At 38.1% G+C, this 18,916-nt stretch overlaps 1 pseudogene; it reads left to right on the plus strand.

Moving 5' to 3' along the window:
* Positions 1-3,424: 3,424 nt before the first annotated feature.
* Positions 3,425-16,861, plus strand: LOC111819579 (microtubule-associated protein RP/EB family member 1-like; annotated as a pseudogene).
* The last annotated feature ends 2,055 nt before the right edge of the window (positions 16,862-18,916 follow it).

Raw genomic sequence — 18,916 nt, forward strand, 5'->3', positions numbered from 1 at the left:
TATATACAACTTTGTCTGATCATAAATTTTGCTGTGCACTCCCAACTTGAGAATATTCTCCTTTTGAGAATCAGCTTGACCATGTGCCACCAAGTTACCACGTAACCTAGGCTTCTCATAATAAATTGGATCAGACACAACATCACTGTACTCCAAAATCCTAAAAGTCTTGGTGCTATGATTTACGTATAAGGTCCTGCCAAATGCTCCATACAATAACCCTATCCACCACTGACACATCAAGCACCACGTTATCTCCTGGGTGTGAGCAAGTTGCAGAGCAGCTTACATGGCAGCCTGGACTTGTTATAGGGATTTATCTTATTCTGGGCCTCTCTCAAAACTACTAGAAACTTTTCAAGTTACATGGTAAATGGTCCAGAATAGCACACTCAAATGAGTATATACATTGCCTCTGAAGTCCAAAGAAACTCACTCGGCATAATACTCCTTTCATAGTGTTGTTGTTGCTGTTGTGGTTAGGTACCATCGAGTTGTTTCTGACTCATAGCAACCCCGTGTACAACAGAACAGAACACTGCCTGGACCTGCGCCATCCTCACAATTGCTGTCATGCTTGAGTCCATTGTTGCAGCCACTGTTATCCGTCCATCTTGTTGAAGGTCTCCCTTTTTTTTGCTGACTTTACCAAGCAGGACGTCATCATCATGCTTCTTAGTGGTAGAAGAGTCAAAATGCAGAATCTTGTCCTTTAGTCTGGAAAAGATCTGAAGATACTCCAGACTGCTGGACTCATAGACGTTTCACTATGGTGGAAGATCACTGAATTTTGCAGGACTTATTTTTTGCCTTCTGGCATACATAGATCACCTTATCCAGTCAGCATTCTATCATTAATGTAATGATTCATTGTGATGTCCTGTGGAAGGGAAAGGTGATTAAGGTCCCTGAAGACTAGATTGTGACATAAGATTCTGATGGAGTTTAATAAAAATATAGAGAATAAAATCATTTGCCATGTTAATGGCTATACACCAGGTGACAGGGGATGGGTTGGTTTGTTCCAGCAGTAAAATATATCTGGAACAGCAGCTGCAATTGAAATCACTTCCTAATTAAATTTGCGATAATCACTGCCATTCGCCAAGATCCATCTGTCTTCTGCACAGGCCAGATAGGCAAGTTGAATGAGATATGGCAGAAATCACCACCCCCACAACTTTCAGGTCTTTGATGGGGGCATTAATCTTTGCAACCCCTCCAGGAATACTGTATTACTTTTGGTTGACTACTTTGATAAGTAGAGATAGTTCAGGCTAGCCAAATTTAGCATTCCCTACCAAAAGTCAGGATACGTATGTGAGAATTTTGCCACTTTCTGAGCATGTTCATTCTAATTATGCCTTCTGGAACTGAGGAATAACCTTAGGGTGGGTTCAGAGACCCACCTGGCCCACTATTAGATGGACACAAACCAAAATTCTATTGATCACCTGATCTTATTAAGTCCCAACTCTGACTGGTGAACCATAATGGCACTTAGGAACTCCATGAATTCATATCAGTTCTAAATCAGTGTCCTGAAATTCCTGAAAAGTCTAATTTCCCCTTCCTCAATGCACAATCATCTGGTAAGTGGCTACAGGCTAGGAGGAATATTCACAGCATATATTTTTGGCTGTGAAGCAGAGTTCTTTCTCAGTGAGATCCCCCTTCATTCAGGGGTCCCTGGGTCTATGAACCTGTTCAGCCTGGGAACTGGTTGCAAGCTCATTCTTCTCATTCCAATCACTAGGCTCTGAAGACTCTCCAATCCCTTCCCTAAGTACCGTCTCACTCTACACTCTTACCATAGTAAAATTCAGCCACACCTATGGATTCAGGTACCACACGTAATCAAAAGTCTTACATTTATATCCCCAATTTAGACCACTCCTCTGAGCTTCAGGTTGTATATATAAGTACCCACTAAAATATACCTCAGACTCAAAAAGTCCTAAATCAAACACAATCTCATTCCACTGTTCCACACCACAGTGAAAAAAATCACCATCCATCTGAGTGAATCTCAATCCTAGTAGTCATCTTTAACACCTACCTCCAACTCTCTCAATCCATCTTTGATCCTTGTAGATTTTATCTCCTAAATATTTCTCAAACCCACTAACTCTCTCCATTTTCCCTCCCAACATCCTAGTCAAACTCTCACCTTTACTGTTGCAATAGTCTCCTACTTGTTCTCCTTATGTCCATATTTGTTTTTCTCTAATCTATTTTCCATGTGGCAGGCAGAGTTAATGAGATTATAAGCTTCTAAAAGTAAAGTGTTTCTATATAATTAATGTTCCTTCCACTGTGTCTTACACCAGTAATTCAGAAGGTATTTACTGCTTCTGCTGACATGTCTGCCGCTAAGGATTATTATGGTGAAGAAATTTAAAATGGACATAATAGTGCTTTATCCAAGAATCTTAAAGAAGCAATAAACAATAGTTTAATTCTAGAAAGACACAGAAACATCTACTTTAAGCTTCTTTCTGTATATGGAAACCCTCATCACTTTCCACAGATCCTGTAATGTCAGTGATCCCACAGACGTGTTTGTTTTTCTGAGTCTTTGTCTGATCCTACGGTTCAGACAGAATTAGTTGGCTGAGATATCAGAAAGGAGTTAATTGCCTTACTGATTGAGATACTTCTACTTAATTTTAAATTAAAGGTATTTGATTGATGGTTTTTGGTACCATATTTCTTCTTACAATCAATATTGATCTATATTGCTTGCATCAGAAATATGCTTATCAAGTTACTCGGGTTAAATCAATTTCTGGCCAGAATTCTGTCACATGACCTTGTCTAACTAGAAAAGAGATTGGGAAACATAGCCTAGCTATATACTCAGGTAGAAAACAAAAGAAAGAGGGGGAAGCGTAATACTCCTGTCAGTGCAGTATTGGTAGAGAACTTTACTGTTGTCTTTGATAGACTTTCAATCAATTTTCCATTTTATTTTTTCCACTATCTTCATGTTTCCTTTTTAAAGACCTTTCCACTTACGTTATAGATGCCCACAGTGTGCATTCAATCCCTAGCCCCTTTATTAAAGAACCTGCCCACATGCACTTCTCTGATAGTCTGCTCCCTGATAAGGGCAGTGGGTCACATATGCTTCTCATCTGGCAAGCAAAGCTACAACGATGAAAAACACTTGATACAAACCAGGCTGTCTCAGCTTGGCTTCTCCAAAAGGCGGAGCCTGTGATGAGACTTGTGAGCAGGTAGTATATTTATGCAATGATCCTGCTGAGCAAGAGAGAGGGGATGAGAAGCGTGAGACAGGGAAGGAAGAAGGGCCATTGTACGAGTGTGTTGTTGAGGTTGCTGTTGTGGGCATAGGGGCTCAATTCTGCTTGGACCTCCAGAGAAGTACACAGAATGCTTCCAACAATCATCTGCTGGAAGGATGAAAAGCAGCAGCATTTATCCATCAGCTCTCATTCGTCATTGTTTGAGAGCACTAACTCCCAGGGATGTTGACCGTCTCACACCTGCAAGCCAAAGTGTGGACAGAGTGACTCCCAGGGACATCTCTCCCATCAGAGGAACTCCAGGACAGAAAGTGAAGGTTTGTGGATGAGACACGATCAAACTTAAGTGAGTGGAAGCCTGCCCAGAACTCTCCACCTGGCCGCAGTTAAATCACACGTGTGGCTGAGTGGAAGTGAACCAGGTCACCAGATTCTTTCTCCTAGGGACTTGGGACTGGGAATCAGAATCTCTAATCAGTTGGTTGATGGCACTTCAGCAGGCAGGAATTGTAGGGGCTAGGAGAGCCATAGGACACTTGGTAGAGCAAACGGCTAAGGACTCTGCTGCTAACCGAAAGATCAGTGGTTCAAACCCAACCACCTGCTCTGCAGAAGTAAGACCTGGTGATCTGCTTCCATGAAGATAATAGCCAAGAAAACCCTATGGGACAGTGCTGCTATGTCACATGGGCTTGTAGTGGGTCGGACTCAGCTTGATGGCACCTAACAACAACAGGAGGGCCGTGGGTAGCACAGTTTGCTCTCAGGTTGGCTATTTGAATCCACCCAGCAGTGCCATGGAAGAAAAGTCTGGCAATCCACTTTTATAAGATTGCTGTTGTTGTCGTTGTTACCCTCTGCCACCGAGTAGATTCCAACTCATAGCAACCCTATAGGGTTTCCAAGGTTATAAATCTCTGTGGAAGCAGACGGCCACATATTTCTCCGGCAGAGGTGCTGGTGGTTTCAGACTGCCAACCACTGTGTTAGCAGTCAATTGCTTTAACCACTGCGCCAGCAGTGTTGTTCTTAGTTGATGTTGAGTGAGTTCCAACTCATGACAACCCCATGTGTGCAGATTAGAACTGCTCCATAGGGTTTTCAAGGAAGTGACCTTTTGGAAGCAGATTGCCAGGCCTGTCTTCCAAGGCACCTCTGGGTGGATTCGAATCAAACCTTTCAGCTAGTAGTCAAGCAGTTAACCATCCGCACCACCCCAGGAGCCATTCTGTACGATTTAAAAAAAAAAAAAGTTGCCGTCAAGTCAATTCCAACTCATAGTAAACCTACAGGACAGAGTAGCACTGCCCCATAGGGTTTCCAAGGAGCAGCTGGTAGATTCGAACTGCCAATGTTTGACAACCATTAAAAACACGTGGGGTTGCCATGAGTCAGAATCAACTGACAGCGACAAGTTTGCTTTTTTGGTTTTAGGAGGGCCATATTAAGACAAAATTTCCTCCTGAAGAGGGATAGACAAATAAAGCAGGCCTACAGACTATGAAAAGGGAAGAGTGTGTTTTTCCAGACAAGAGAGAACTAGAGACGGCGTCTGCTTTGCTGCCTGCCTCCTCCCGTTCCAGGTTTCTCACAAACCTCACTAACCTGTCTCCCTTGGAGTCCAGATGAAAACTCTATATTCTCCAAATAAATGTCTCTCTCTCTTTTTTTTTTTTTGTTGTTGGTAACCCAAATGTCACATGGACCCTCCTGCCTCTCAAGATCTGGACAAATTTAAATCTATCCCTATGAATGTGGATGCATTTTCCAAAATTACTATAAATACTCAGATTCCTTATGGGAGGCAGGATAAATAAATAAATCATTATGGTATAAGAAAAAATGGACTGCACATATGCTATCTTACTATTGCTGCTTCTGAAGCGTGTGCCTGTTATTGCCAGATTTTACAAGATGGCAAGATATCTGAATCTTGATGTAAACCCTCCCAATTTAAAAGATGTCATGTAATTTAAAATGTTTTAAGCACTCTACCAGCTAATCAAAGCGCAGTTGGGCCCCAGATCTAGCTTTTAGTAGATTTTCACGCTCAAAACACTCACAATAAGAGCTGCGAGTTTAATAGGTGTTATTAAAGATTTGGAGAGGTTCCAAAGAGAATTCACATTCTATCACTACAGTCTTCTACTCTCCTCTCTTTCTCTAACCCTTTCTCTCCTTCTCACCCTTTTCTTTTGTTGCCCTGGCACACCAAGTCCCACCACTTCTATTACAAAGGCAGTGTCTTAAATAACTTTCTAAATAATTCTGTGCAAAAAATAATTTTGTTGATTGCTGTTTAAAAAATGAAATATTCTCTTCCTTATTAAATGTAAGTTAGACTGATTGACATTCAGCTTTTAGGAACAAAAATAATCTCTAACTATAGCACTAGTACTTACATATTTTCTTTCTAGAAAAAGTGAGATGGTCTTTCTTAACTAAGAAGCAAGTAAGTCTTCAATCTACATATGTGTGATATTAATGAGAATAAAGTTATAGCGTAGTGAATGGGGCATATCACATATTAACATTCCCATAGTTTTGAACTATGTTTCAGCAGAAACAGACAAGAAGTGTTGGAGAGATATCAAAATAGAACTCTCATTTTCTAGCTTCTAAATTAGCAATGTATTAGAAAGCCATCTGAATATCTGGAAACAGCAGAAAGGCGAGCTGCCGCCTCTCTAATATAATGCCAAACTCCCAGGAGTAGTTTACTGTCAGAGTTTTATCATGTATTACGGAGACAAGTATTGGCAGGCTTCCATAAGATCCATATAAGCTTTTATCTCTTCCCTAGATCAGGTCGTGTGACCAATAGCTGGATCCTTACAAGGGTTTTTACCATCTTTTTAGTAATACACTTGGTGATTGAGTTGACACCCATAAATCTAGTCCAGAGCTACTATCCCACTGAGGTTTATGCTGTTGATCCCCAACCATCCACCACATGTGTGCATTAACATTTCATAAAAGCTCCACTAACAGGTCTCCTGAAAGCTTGTTCATATATAGCCTAGAGTCTTCTAAGCCCTTTTTCTTTCCCAATAACCAAAAATACTATTATACCTTAATAACAATTCAAAAACAGAAGATAACTAGCTTCTATTCTACAGTAAAATGTCGTAACAATTATTTATAGGTGACCCTCACCTGAAAAGTCTTAGTTGTTATCTCTCCCTATAGAATCACAAAATGTCAGCATTTGAAGATTGGTTAAAAATCAGCTAGACAGCAGTTGCAAACTGCCCATTTACAGGGTGGACCTGTTTTGCAGATACAAGCAAAATGTTTAGTACAAGCATCCTTTTAAACATTTAGAATTATTTACCACATTTGAAAATGTGGAGTTGCCACGCAGCAGCAGCCAAGTATACTTCCTTTTCCAATGCACATGGAACATTCTCCAGAATAGACCACATATTAGGCCATAAAGCAAGCCTTGACAGAATCCAAAGCATCCAAATATTACAAAGCATATTTTCTGACCATAAAGCCATAAAAGTAGAAATCAGTAACAGACAAAGCAAGGGAAAAAAAATCAAACACATGGAAACTGAACAACACCTCGCTCAAAAACTACTGGGTTGTAGAAGAAATTAAGGATGGAATAAAGAAATTCATAGAATCAAATGAGAATGAAAACACATCCTATTAGAACCTTTGGGACACAGCAAAAGCAGTGCTCAGAGGTCAGTTTATAGCAATAAATGCACACATCCAAAAGAAAAAAGGGCCATCATCAAAACATTAACCCTACAACTGGAACAAGTAGAAAGAGAGCAGCAAAAGAAGCCCCTGGGTGCCAGAAGAAAGGAAATAGTAAGAATTAGAGCAGAATTAAATGAAATAGAGAATAGAAAAACAGTTGAAAGAGTTAACAAGACCAAAATCTGGTTCTTTGAAAAGATCAACAAAATTGATAAACCATTAGCCAAACTGACAAAAGAAAAACAGGAGAGGAAGCAAATAACCCGTATAAGAAATGAGATGGGTAATATCACAACAGATCCAACTGAAATTAGAAGAATCATAACAGGATACTATGAAAAATAGTACTCTAACAAATTTGAAAACCTAGAGGAAATGGACAAATTTCTAGAAACTCACCACCTACCTAAACTAACACAAACTGAGTTAGAACAACTAAACAAACCCATAACAAAAGAAGAGATTGAAAATGTGGAGCTGTACACCAACATTTAAAGATCTGGTAACATAGGCCAGTGTTCCTATATAGCAATGTTGGGCTACAGCCTGGAAGCCCCTGATATCTGTGGGCAGGACATGTGTTTTCCACTTGACCACAGTCTTCACCATGCCGTGCCATTACACACCACATGCTTTATTCAACCAAATTTCCTGCCTGGATTTTGTTGGCTTTTGAAAACTTGATTTGCATCATCATAGAAATTGGAAAATCTTTTATTTAGAGAGTTTAATTGATTCTCCTAAGAGAGGATAGACAGTAAGTGACAAAGGTACCTGAAGTCAAATCCTGTGTCTTCACCAAATTCTTGTAAACCATAGAACTAATTCTTCATGAAACATTATAGGGCTCTAAGTGACACAATCTGAGGAAATCTGCACTACACCCACTCCTCACTTATCGCCATGATTAGGTTCCAAAGACCAGGTTGTTATGTGAAAATCAGCATTATGTGAAAATGGAGGATGACTACATCATTACATAACTGCCAAATTACATCATCACATAACTGACAGATTGTTTCATTATGTAACTATCAAACCACTGAGACTCACGGCCAGGCAAGTTGACACATAACCTTAACTGTCACAGCCAGTGTTACTCTTGCCTCACACCTCAGTGTTCATTACTGCCAGACGTATGTCATTAATGTGCAAAATAGTTGGATAGTAGATTTTTTACCATTGTCGTAAATGTAAAATGTGGGGTAATGAGATAGTCAATAAGTGAGGAGTAGGTGTATACTACTATACCTCTTTTTGTAAAGTTTTTAATACTTTAGTACCTCTGTCTATTTCAAACATCCCCTTCAATTTAAACAATAAATAAAAATATTTCATTCTGTATACCTAAAATAGATATTCTCATTCTTATTAAATATGACATTTCAGCAACGTTACAGGCTTTAGCAATGATTTATATTTTTTTAATTGGTAGCATTCAATTAGATTTCCTTTTTATCTAACAAATTTAACACCAAAAAAGTAAACATCAATGGATGGACAAATGTACTTTCTTTCTGTAACTTGAATAATTTTTAACAATCGCTGCATTTTTATGATGGGAAGCGTGTGACTATTTATCTATTAAAATAATACCTTTTCTATTTTTGTAGTCAGAATATAGTCTTTAAAATAATTTCAAGTGAAGATTTCTGAAATAAAAATAAACTTGGCAAGAATACGATAAAATTATAATTTAATTTTTTAAAAGTTACAAACAAAAACAACCACTTGGGAATTTTAAGATATTCTCCTACACACACACACACACACACACACACACACACACTTAATCGAATGGGACACCCTGTCTGCCAGCCTGTCCCCCATTTCCTGCATCCCAATTTGCTCATAGAACACCCACACCCACTTGAGGGAAGCACACCAGAAGAATTTATCAGTGACCTATGTAAATGCCAACAAAACAAATACACATACTACTTCCTAATCCTGATCAATCAAGACATTTATTTTTAATAATGAAAAGATAATAAAAAAAATCAATGAACTTATGAAAAATATCACAGCTCAAAAGAGAGAGGCTGAGCAAATGATCCCCACAGAGTTGGATAGATTTTTAAAAATGAAAGGAAATGTAAAATTTAGTGAAATTTGAAAGGGTAGGTTGTTCATATAAATATGCACAAATTACCATTGAGAAAAACACTCTTGAAATTAGAAATATTTCATGAGAACATAAAACATCACTGTAAAATTAAAAAGTTAACAGAGTAATGGAACAGCAGAAGAGATACTACTAACTGGGGATTTTGAGGACTAATTCAAGTAATTCTCCAAGGAAGCAACATAAGAATATAAAATAATTAAAATATATTTTAAAATATGCAGGACACAGAGGATAGAAGCAGGATACCAACTTCAGAAATAGAAAAGGAACAGATTGAAGAGTAATCAAAATAAAACAACATTAATTGACCTTGAACTGAAGAAAATATGAGTCTTCACATGAAAAGAACTCACTAAAAGCAGAGCAGATTATTTAGGAGAAGAAAAGAAAGCTATTTGTGGAAATAACCTAGGCTATTTCTAAGGCTCCAAAGTCATTTGAATAGCTTCTAAACATAAAAACAAAAGCAAATCAGATAATCTACAAAGGAAAATAAACTAGCAAGCAGCAAATCTCCATCTACAACACTAAATAGTAGAATACAATAAACAATAACATTTCTGAGAATTCAATAAGCATCCAAACAATCATTCATAGATGAGAGGAAAGGGATTATAAGAGTGTGTGCTTGCGTGTGTGTGTGTGTGTGTGTGTGAACATAAATGCAAACATCTTAAGGGCCAAGGAGTGGAATGTAGTGACAGATGTTGTTTTTGCATGCCCAGCATTCCTTCTTTGTGGAGCATCTTCTCTCCTGCTGCTCACCATTCTGACAGGTTGATAATTATAGGACACTCCCCACTTGATCGGTTTGGGGCACTCAGGTTTTCTCCCTCAGTGATTTGAATCTTCAGTAGAGATGTATGTGGATTGAGCATGACTGAAGTAGAATCTTCTAATAATATTTTTCTAGAGAGATTGGCCCTGATATTCTTCTTCTTAAAAGTCTTCTTCCCATAGGAAAATGGGCAAGAGTAACCCATGGAATGCAGTGGCATTTTGTCACTGGTAGTAGCATGGAATCAAGTGTAGAAAAAGGGCAAGTGTTAAGACATCAACTGACTCTGGCACTTGTTTGCTATGGTAACAACAGTGATTAATAAGATTATAGAATTACTTGACTTCCTCTGAAGGCGCTAGAAAGCGCACATGGTTAAAAAAAAAAACAAAAAACAAAAAAACACTAAACTGTGATATGAAACTAAGGATATTTGCAAATGACCAAAGATTTCCATAGTAGCTTTGGAGTCCCTCATCTCCTATAGCCACAGGGAAGATATGGCTGAGAACCAAGAAGAAATTGGCTGAAAGGATAGCAGAATTTAAGTGCCAGCTAAATGCTTAATAATGACAAATCTTCTATACTGGGGAACACCACTAAAGAAGGTATGGTAGTCTAAGACACAGGGTGGTGGCGTTTAGCAATTAGAGACAAGGATGAGAATCTTGAAACTCCAAATTTCCCTGAAACACCATTGCAGCCCCCTTCTCCCTGCTTTCTTCTGCATCTACCTCCTGGAGGCTGCATTTGAGGCACTGTCCTCACCAGAGCTGAAATGGCTACCATCACTGCAAAGTACCCAAGCTGCCAAAGCAGAGGTCACTGCTGAGTCTCAGACGTGGCACCTTCTCTAGGAGACAAGTCGAGTATCTGTGGTAGATTGATTATTTGGGCCTACCATCAAAGTGGGCAGTCATTTATCTGCATAGGGTTAGATGTATATTTAAAATATGGATATTCTATCCCTGATTGCAGAATTTCTTGATGCACCATTATTTATGGACTTACAGATGGCCTTATCCATTACACAACTTTATCTTTGACTGGGAACACATTTTAAGGCAAGTGAAGTCCAACAGTTGACTCATAACTATAGAATTCACTGGTCTTGCCATATGTTCCGTAATTCAGAAGGAGCTAGCTTAATAAAATGATAGAATAACTAAATAAAGGCTCAGTTCAGGTCTAACTGATTGAAAACATCTGTGAATCTGAGCAAAATGCATGGGTAAAGAAAAACTAACAAGAAGAGGTGAAAGTGGCTCCTTTTACTATTATTCTTAATAACCTATTGGAAGTTCCTCTTCTAGTTCGGTGGAGTAAACCTGTAATACCCAACCATCCTGCAAATAACAATTAAACACTGAACAAAATTTTAAAAGCAACTAGTGAGAGGCTGTAGAGCAGAAACAAGAGAAGGCAGATATTAGGGGAGAGTCAAAATTTGTAGGAAGGGATCAAGGGCCTAAACTGATTTAAAAAAAAAAAAAATTCAAATCTTTCTTGCCTTAAGAACCAGAGAACAGACTGCAGGGCAAACACAGCCACTGAAAATTGAGAGAATATCAGAAACGAGAGAGCCAGAGAAGATCAATCACAAATTTTGTTAAAACTCTTCCTAAATCTCTGGCTCACCCATTAACTATGTATGACGAGAGTAGATTCAAAGCAGCTTACAGCTAAGGCTAAAGAATAGAACTGACATTTGAGCTGCCACTCACTGTAGGGGAGACAGAATTGCAGTTTGAATCTAACCAATTTAATTGCCTGATAAAAGAAAACATCAATACTCCTTAGAAGAATATAATAAAATCAAAGTCTCCAAAACTCGATTTCATCATATTCACAATGTCCAAATTACAATCCAAAATTACCTGACATAAAAAAAATCAGAAAAATATGACCCATTCAAAGCAGAAAAGACAATTCACAGTGGTCAACTCCAAGATGACCCAGCTATTGTAATTATCAAACCAGGACTTTGAAACAGCTATCACAGCAATACTCAGATGAGATGAAGGCAAATATGTTTGTAATTAATAAAAAGATAGGAAATCTCAGCAGCAATATGGAAAATATTTTTAAACCAAATGATAATCCTAGAATTGAAAAAGAATAGCTGAAATAAAGAAATTACTGGATTGGGATTAATATAAGAATAGAAAATACATAGGAAAGAGTAAATAAGCTCAAAAATAGTTCAATAGAAATTTTCCAATCTGTAAGAGAGAGAAAGAAATTTTTTAAAGAAAATAAACGGGTACTTAGAGGGATGTGGGAAAATATCAAAAAAAAAAAACCTAGCATGTGTGTGTATATACATATATATATATATATAATTGGAGTACTAGAAGTAGACGAGAGAATGGGTAGAAAATATATTTGAGTAATAATCGCCAAAAACTTCTCAAATTAGAAAAAGAAAGAAATTTACAGATTCAAGAAGCCCAGTTAACCCCAAACAACATACATACGAAGACAACCACATTTAAACTGTAATAACCCATTGCCGTCTAGTCGATTCTGACTCTTAGTAATCCTATAGGACAGAGTAGAACTGTCCCATAGGGTTTCCAAGGAGCAGCTAGTGGATTTGAACTGCCAACCTTTTGGTTAACAGTCATAGCTCTTAACCACTGTGCCACCAGGGATCCATATTCAAACTGCTGAAAAGCAAAGAGGAAGAACGAAATTTTGGAAGAGGACAGAAAAAAATAAAACATTACTCACAGGGGAGCAGTGAGTAATAACTGTGGACTTCTCTTCAGAAACTGTAGGAGCTAGAAGATAATGCAGTAATGTCTTTGAAGTGCTCAAAGAAACAAAGCCTTCGTATACTCTCAGTTGTATGAAATATCTAGAATAGATAAATGTATAGCGACTGAAGTTTATTAGCAGTTACCAGGGGTGTGAAGGAGGGGGAGAGAGGGAGTCATTGCTTAGGGGGTACTCAGCTTCTGTTAAGAGTGATGGAAAAATATGGAAATGGATAGTGGTGATGATTTCATAATGTAATGAATCTAATTAATGTCACTGAATTACACATGTAAAAAAATGTTGAAATGGCAAATGTTTTGTTTTATATGCATATATATATATGTATTTGCCATAATAATTTTTTAAGCCACTTAATAAATTAAAATGGAATTCTATAAAATACTCAAATAAACTATTGGGAAATGGTTTTGCTTCCCATCATATGATCTTGAGTGTGGCATGCTTGAAAGTCCTATTGTCCAATAGTGGATGTTTTCATCAGAGAATATGGAAGGATTCTGATGAGCTGGAGGTAGAGACTGCCCTTGACTACTTTGAATTACTTACAACTTTGAACCACCAAGCAGAGAAAGGAAATTAATTTTCTGGGAGGGGTTATTGATACCAATTACCTGGGGAAAATAGAGTTGCTGGTACACATTGGGGACAAGAAAGATTGTTTGTAGCTCAAAGCATTCACTGGGGCATCTCTTAATGCTTTCATGCTCTGTAGTCTTGGTCAATGGAAAACTGAAGCAACTCTATAAAGATTGGACTACCAAGAATCAGATCCTACAAAAATGTACTTTTCCTATTTTGTGTCACTGAACCAGGTAAAGAATCCTATCCAGCCAAGGTTTTGGCAGATGGTAACAGAAACATGGAATCAGAGATGGAAGAATGCAGTTATACTTGCCAACTTAGGTTTCATGGTTATCTATAAAGATTACACTGTAGCAGCTATGTTTTACCTTACTTAAATTTTTCTCCTCCTCTGTCTTAGTTATCTAGTGCTGCTATAACAGAAATACCACAAGTGGATGGCTTTAACAAAGATAAATTTGTTCTCTCACAGTCTAGGAGTCCGAATTCAGGGTGCCAGCTCCAGGGGAAGGCTTTCTCTCTCTGTCGGCAGTGGGGGAAGATCCTTGTCATCAATCTTCCCTGGTCGAGGAGCTTCTCAGCTCAGGGACCCGGGTCCAAAGGACGTGTTATTCTCCTGGCTCTTATTTCTTGGTTGTATGAGATCCCCCTGTCTCTTGCTTGCTTCTCTCTTTTGTATGTCAAAACAGATTGACTTAAGACACAACTTAATCTTGTAGATTGAGTCCTGCCTCATTAACATACTGCCTCTAATCCTGCCTCGTTAACATCATAGAGGTAGGATTTACAACATATAGGAAAGTCACATCAGATGACAAAATGGTGGACAATCATACAGTACCGGAAACCATGCCCTAGCCAAGTTGACAGATGTTTTGGAGGGACACAATTCAATCCATGACACCCTCCTTCTATATGGAGAACATTAAATCATGTTTGGTAAAGTAGGGGGGCAATGAAATTGAAGGAAACCCTCAATGAGTTGGATTAACACAATAGCTCCAACAACGGACTCAAACATACCAATAGTCATGAAGATGGTGCAGGATCAAGCAATGTTTCATTCTGTTAGACATAAGTTCACCATGAATCAGAGCTAGCTTGATGGCAACAGCAACAATGTAGGTTTCAGTACAAGTATGACTGGGTTGATATTATCCTATAATGACACAATAACTAATAAAAATTCATTTGTCCCTTGTGTTGGCAACACAAACTTATCACCCAGAAACTCGCCAAAAAAAGTGAATGCTGAGAGCCCTAAGAGGGGAACTGTACCAAAATTCTCCATTTTCTACTGTAGATCCACTCTCCACCCATCTTTCTGCCCCAGGAACATGATCTCTATCAAAATTCCCATGCCTTCCATCTTCCAGTTGGCTTCTAGAGAGCCCTAGTAGAAGAATCAATGGAGGCAGAAAAGTAAATTCAGCATGTTTATTCTCCAAGATCCCTCTTTGCAAGGTCACCTTAAGCTGTTTCCCCTGTTCCAAAGTCAACACTAAGTTCAGGTTAATACACTCATCCCTTATGATTCCCATACCTGCACCTTTATAAATAGCCCCTTCGTAAACAAACCCTCCTTGAATGTTCTATTTTGAATATACTATGCCTAATGGAAACATGACTGATACAAGAGTCATATTTTATTTGCATAATATTTTAAAAATAAATTGAAACACTAGATAAAAGGAAACAGTATGCACAAGGAAGCCAAAAGAAACTTCAGCTCCAAGCATTTTATCAAAATAGCTTTTTAAATAGTTTCCTCCCTGAGAAGAGTTGTAGGCAGCTCTATTATGTAAGCTTTCCCCCTACAAAACTTATTTTTGCTACTTTTTTATCATCTCTTTAAGTTTTTTTCTCATTTTATTAAATTAGTATATGTACTTTCTCCACTTTTTTTCATCTGTAAGCCCATTTCCTAGAAACTACTTCTACTCTTATATCATTTTTGTTTGATTGTTACCTCCATGCTTTTTAATAATATGCTTTTCATCCTATTTCCTGATTTATCCATTTTAAATGTAATGTAATAAGTTCCATTTATTATAATAAATGACGAATCAGTTGGCTTACCACCACCCTCCTTCCAACCAGCTGTTACATATCTCTATTTTGAGTTCTTCATGTGGTTACATCATAAATTTAGTAAAATACTAACATATTCATTCCTTATCTCCACTGTTGTGGACAATATATTTTATAGCAGAAAACCAACTGCATATTTTGGCCACATAGCTAACGGTTAAATATTAAAATCGAAATTTGGATGAAGTCAGTGCTAAAGTTGAATTATCACCAACTTAAAAGACATAAAGATATAAAAATGTGGGAGGGCTTCCAGACCACAATCTACATGTGAATCTGGACTCTCACAGTGAAGGTGTCAGGTTGGCTGGGCCAGGGTCAGGTGTGTGTGTGGTGCATATGGGCACTGCTGGGAATTCTTGAGGCCCCTCCCCACTATACAAGGCAATATCACCTCATAAATGTTCGGGTTTTAGATTCAGACCCGGGTTCAATTTCCTTATGTGTGACCTTGGGTAAATGCTTTAACCTCTCTGGGCCTCTACTTCTTGATCTGTAAAAGGGACAATGATGATACTACATACAGAAAGCTTTTAGCAAAAAGACAGAGGTGAACATATACTTGACATCAGTTACTAGTGATAACCTAAGTCAGTATAACATGCAGGCTTGGATCACTGAGTCTTTGCAGTTGGGCTCATAGGCTGCCTGAGTTTGACTATAAAATTTTCAGTTTATGGTCTTGCTGTTTCTTGGCAGCATCGCCTTGAAAAAAGTGAAATTCCAAGCTAATCTAGAACATGAATACATCCAGAACTTCAAAATACTACAAGCAGGTTTTAAGAAAATGAATATTGACAAAATAATTTATTGTTGTTTTTGTTAGTTGTCAATTCCAACTCATGGAGAACTCATGAGTGCAGAGTAGAACTGCTCCATAGGGTTTTCAAGGCTGTGACTTTTCAGAAGCAGATCTCCAGGCCTGTCTTCCGAGGTGCCTCAGATTGGGTTTAAACCACCAATTTTTCAGCTTAATCATTTGTACCACTCAGGCCTCCCATAACAAAATAATACTTGTGGACAAATTAATAAAAGGAAAGGTTGAGGACAGTTTTGAATTCATTCAGTGGTTCAAATTTTTGGAAGCAAACGATGATGAAAGTTGACTATGGCCCTGGAGCTGCGGGACAAGGTCGAGAAATTGCAATGGCTCCTTCCCTTGTTGTTCCAGTTCTGAAGAAACTGAAGAAACTTCTCAGCCTTAACAGTGCAAACCTTCTGGGGTAGAAAATTAGGGCAAAGGTAACTCCTCAGGGCTTAGGGGAAAAATCCTTCAAGCTGTTTTTCCAAACAACCAAGGCAGAAGGTCACATAAAGGAACTCATCTCGCCATACTTAACCATTGAAGAGTTCGAGAAGAACAGAGATTTCAACTTTGGAAAGCTGAGGAAAACTGAGTTGATTTGCCAGAAAAATGACCTGGTATTGCAAAAGATTATGGACATGCTCTAGGCCACAGATGAAAGCTTTGTGATATCTGATGAAGGGGGCCCACCGGAAGAACAAGAAGAGTATTAGCAGCCTGGACCAGCAAAGCAGCATTTGAATTCTTTACTCCAAATCATGTGCTTGACTGTAAAATTATTCCTTTTTATTATTCTTACAGGAATCACTGGTTTCTTTTCCTAAGCAAAAAGTACCTCTTCTTAAAGTGCATTTTGCAGAAGTTTTCTCTTTTTCCGATAAGTTTGACTTAGGGGCTTTTTCCTTGTAGCAGTGTTAACATCTAGTAGTTCACCTAGAGAACAAAGAGGCTGAGTACGGGATTCAACATGAGTGAAAAGGTATCAGTAGAGAAATGTGAAGACTGAATTAAATTTTAAGCTAATGTGAAATCTTGGCAAAGAACATTTAATAAATAAATGCCTTCAGTGTATTTAAAATATGCTTCCATATTTCAAAATATAAAATGTAGCATAACAGGAGATTTTGTGTGTTTGACATTGTTTGGGGAGGAAGGGCCAGACCTTAGAACTTGCTATTGACAGGCCGTGTAGGACAGCTTGAATCCTTGGAGGCCTAGACATTGGTGCAGAAGGAAAGTTTAGAAGTTGCTCTGTAAAGCCATCTGGTGTCATTAACCAATTGCAATCCTGCTAAAAACAAGTATCAAGACGCATTGTTGCCTGGATGAATAGAGAGTGTGTTTCAGCCCTGAGGTGTCTGAGTTAAAGAGTTGGATTTTTACTGAGTATTTCTCCAATAATTTTTTCAATTATCCGTGAAATTTCTAGGTATTGTGTTTTTTAGGAAATGAGATGTGCCCAGTTTTTCAATCTAACAACTACTTGGAAGGACTTGACCACATCTCTGGGATTTGAATGTGGATTGTATCCCTTTTTACTATCTTTTAAGTTTACATTTAACATGTTTCTCATCTCGGCTCCCTTTGCCCCCTGGGAACTCCTCTTTGGCCCCTTAAAGTTTGCTACTAGATTGGAAATACAGCAGGCAGGTGATGACTCTGTAAGTTCTTTCTGGACTTCTGGCAAAAGGAATGATCAGTGAAGGTCATCACTACCTTGGGATCTACAAGGCTTGGGTGTTTCCGATACCTGTTGTCCACAGCTCTCCAATGTTAATGGAATACTTTGCCAGTGCACTAATCTTTGGAGATACAAATTCATTAGCATATTACTTAATGTTAATTTTCTTTTGCAGAAAATACAGTACCATTTCTGATTCTATTATTAATATTTAAAATATTTCTGCAATGTGTATCACCCACTACTGAGTTTGCTCAGCCCCTGATATATTTACTGATTTGTTCTGGTGATAGCTTATCCTAAAATATGTGTAGAAAGTAGGTATTTTATGATAAAATTTTTGTGTAGTGTCTACTCTATGTGGAATTCAAAGAAAATGCAGATTCAGTGACTAACAATGCCAAAAAAAAAAAATGCAAGTAATTAGCCATTGCTCAAATTACCCCATCCTGGTGAGCTGATACTGACTCAAAGTGATGATATAGGACAGAGTAGAACTGCCCTATAGGGTTTCCAAGGCTGTAATCTTTACAGAAGCAGACTGCCACATCCTTCTCTTATAGAGCGGCTGGTTGATTTGAACCACTAACCTTTCAGTTAGCAGCCAAGCCCTTAACAACTGCACCACCAGGCCTCCTTGTTCAAATGACCAAAAACAAAACAAAACTGGTTGCCGTCGAGTTCATTCCAACTCATAGTGACCCTGTAGAACACAGTAGAACTGCCCCATAGGGTTTCCAAGCAGTTGCAGGTGGATTCGAACTGCCAACCTTTTGGTTAACAGCTGAGCTCTTAAGTACTGTGCCACCAGCGCTCCTTGTTCAAATGACAGTGGTGCTGTTTTTCCTTTCTGGACATTTAAACCTTGTTATCCTAAAATTCTAGTGTATTGGGAACCCAATAAACTTTCTTTCTTTCTGCAACTTTCTTGACAGATTTTTTTTCTACTTCTGACAATTTTTAAATAACGTTTTGTATTTCAAGAGAAAAAAAGAATAAATATAAACTCTTTATGAATGTTTATTTATTACACTTTTACTAGGTAAAAGTTTGAGTTAAATCTTTAAGTTCAGCATTATAGTACATG

This window comes from Trichechus manatus, unplaced genomic scaffold, assembly GCF_000243295.1.
Source record: "Trichechus manatus latirostris isolate Lorelei unplaced genomic scaffold, TriManLat1.0 scaffold00012, whole genome shotgun sequence".
NCBI lineage: Eukaryota > Metazoa > Chordata > Mammalia > Sirenia > Trichechidae > Trichechus > Trichechus manatus.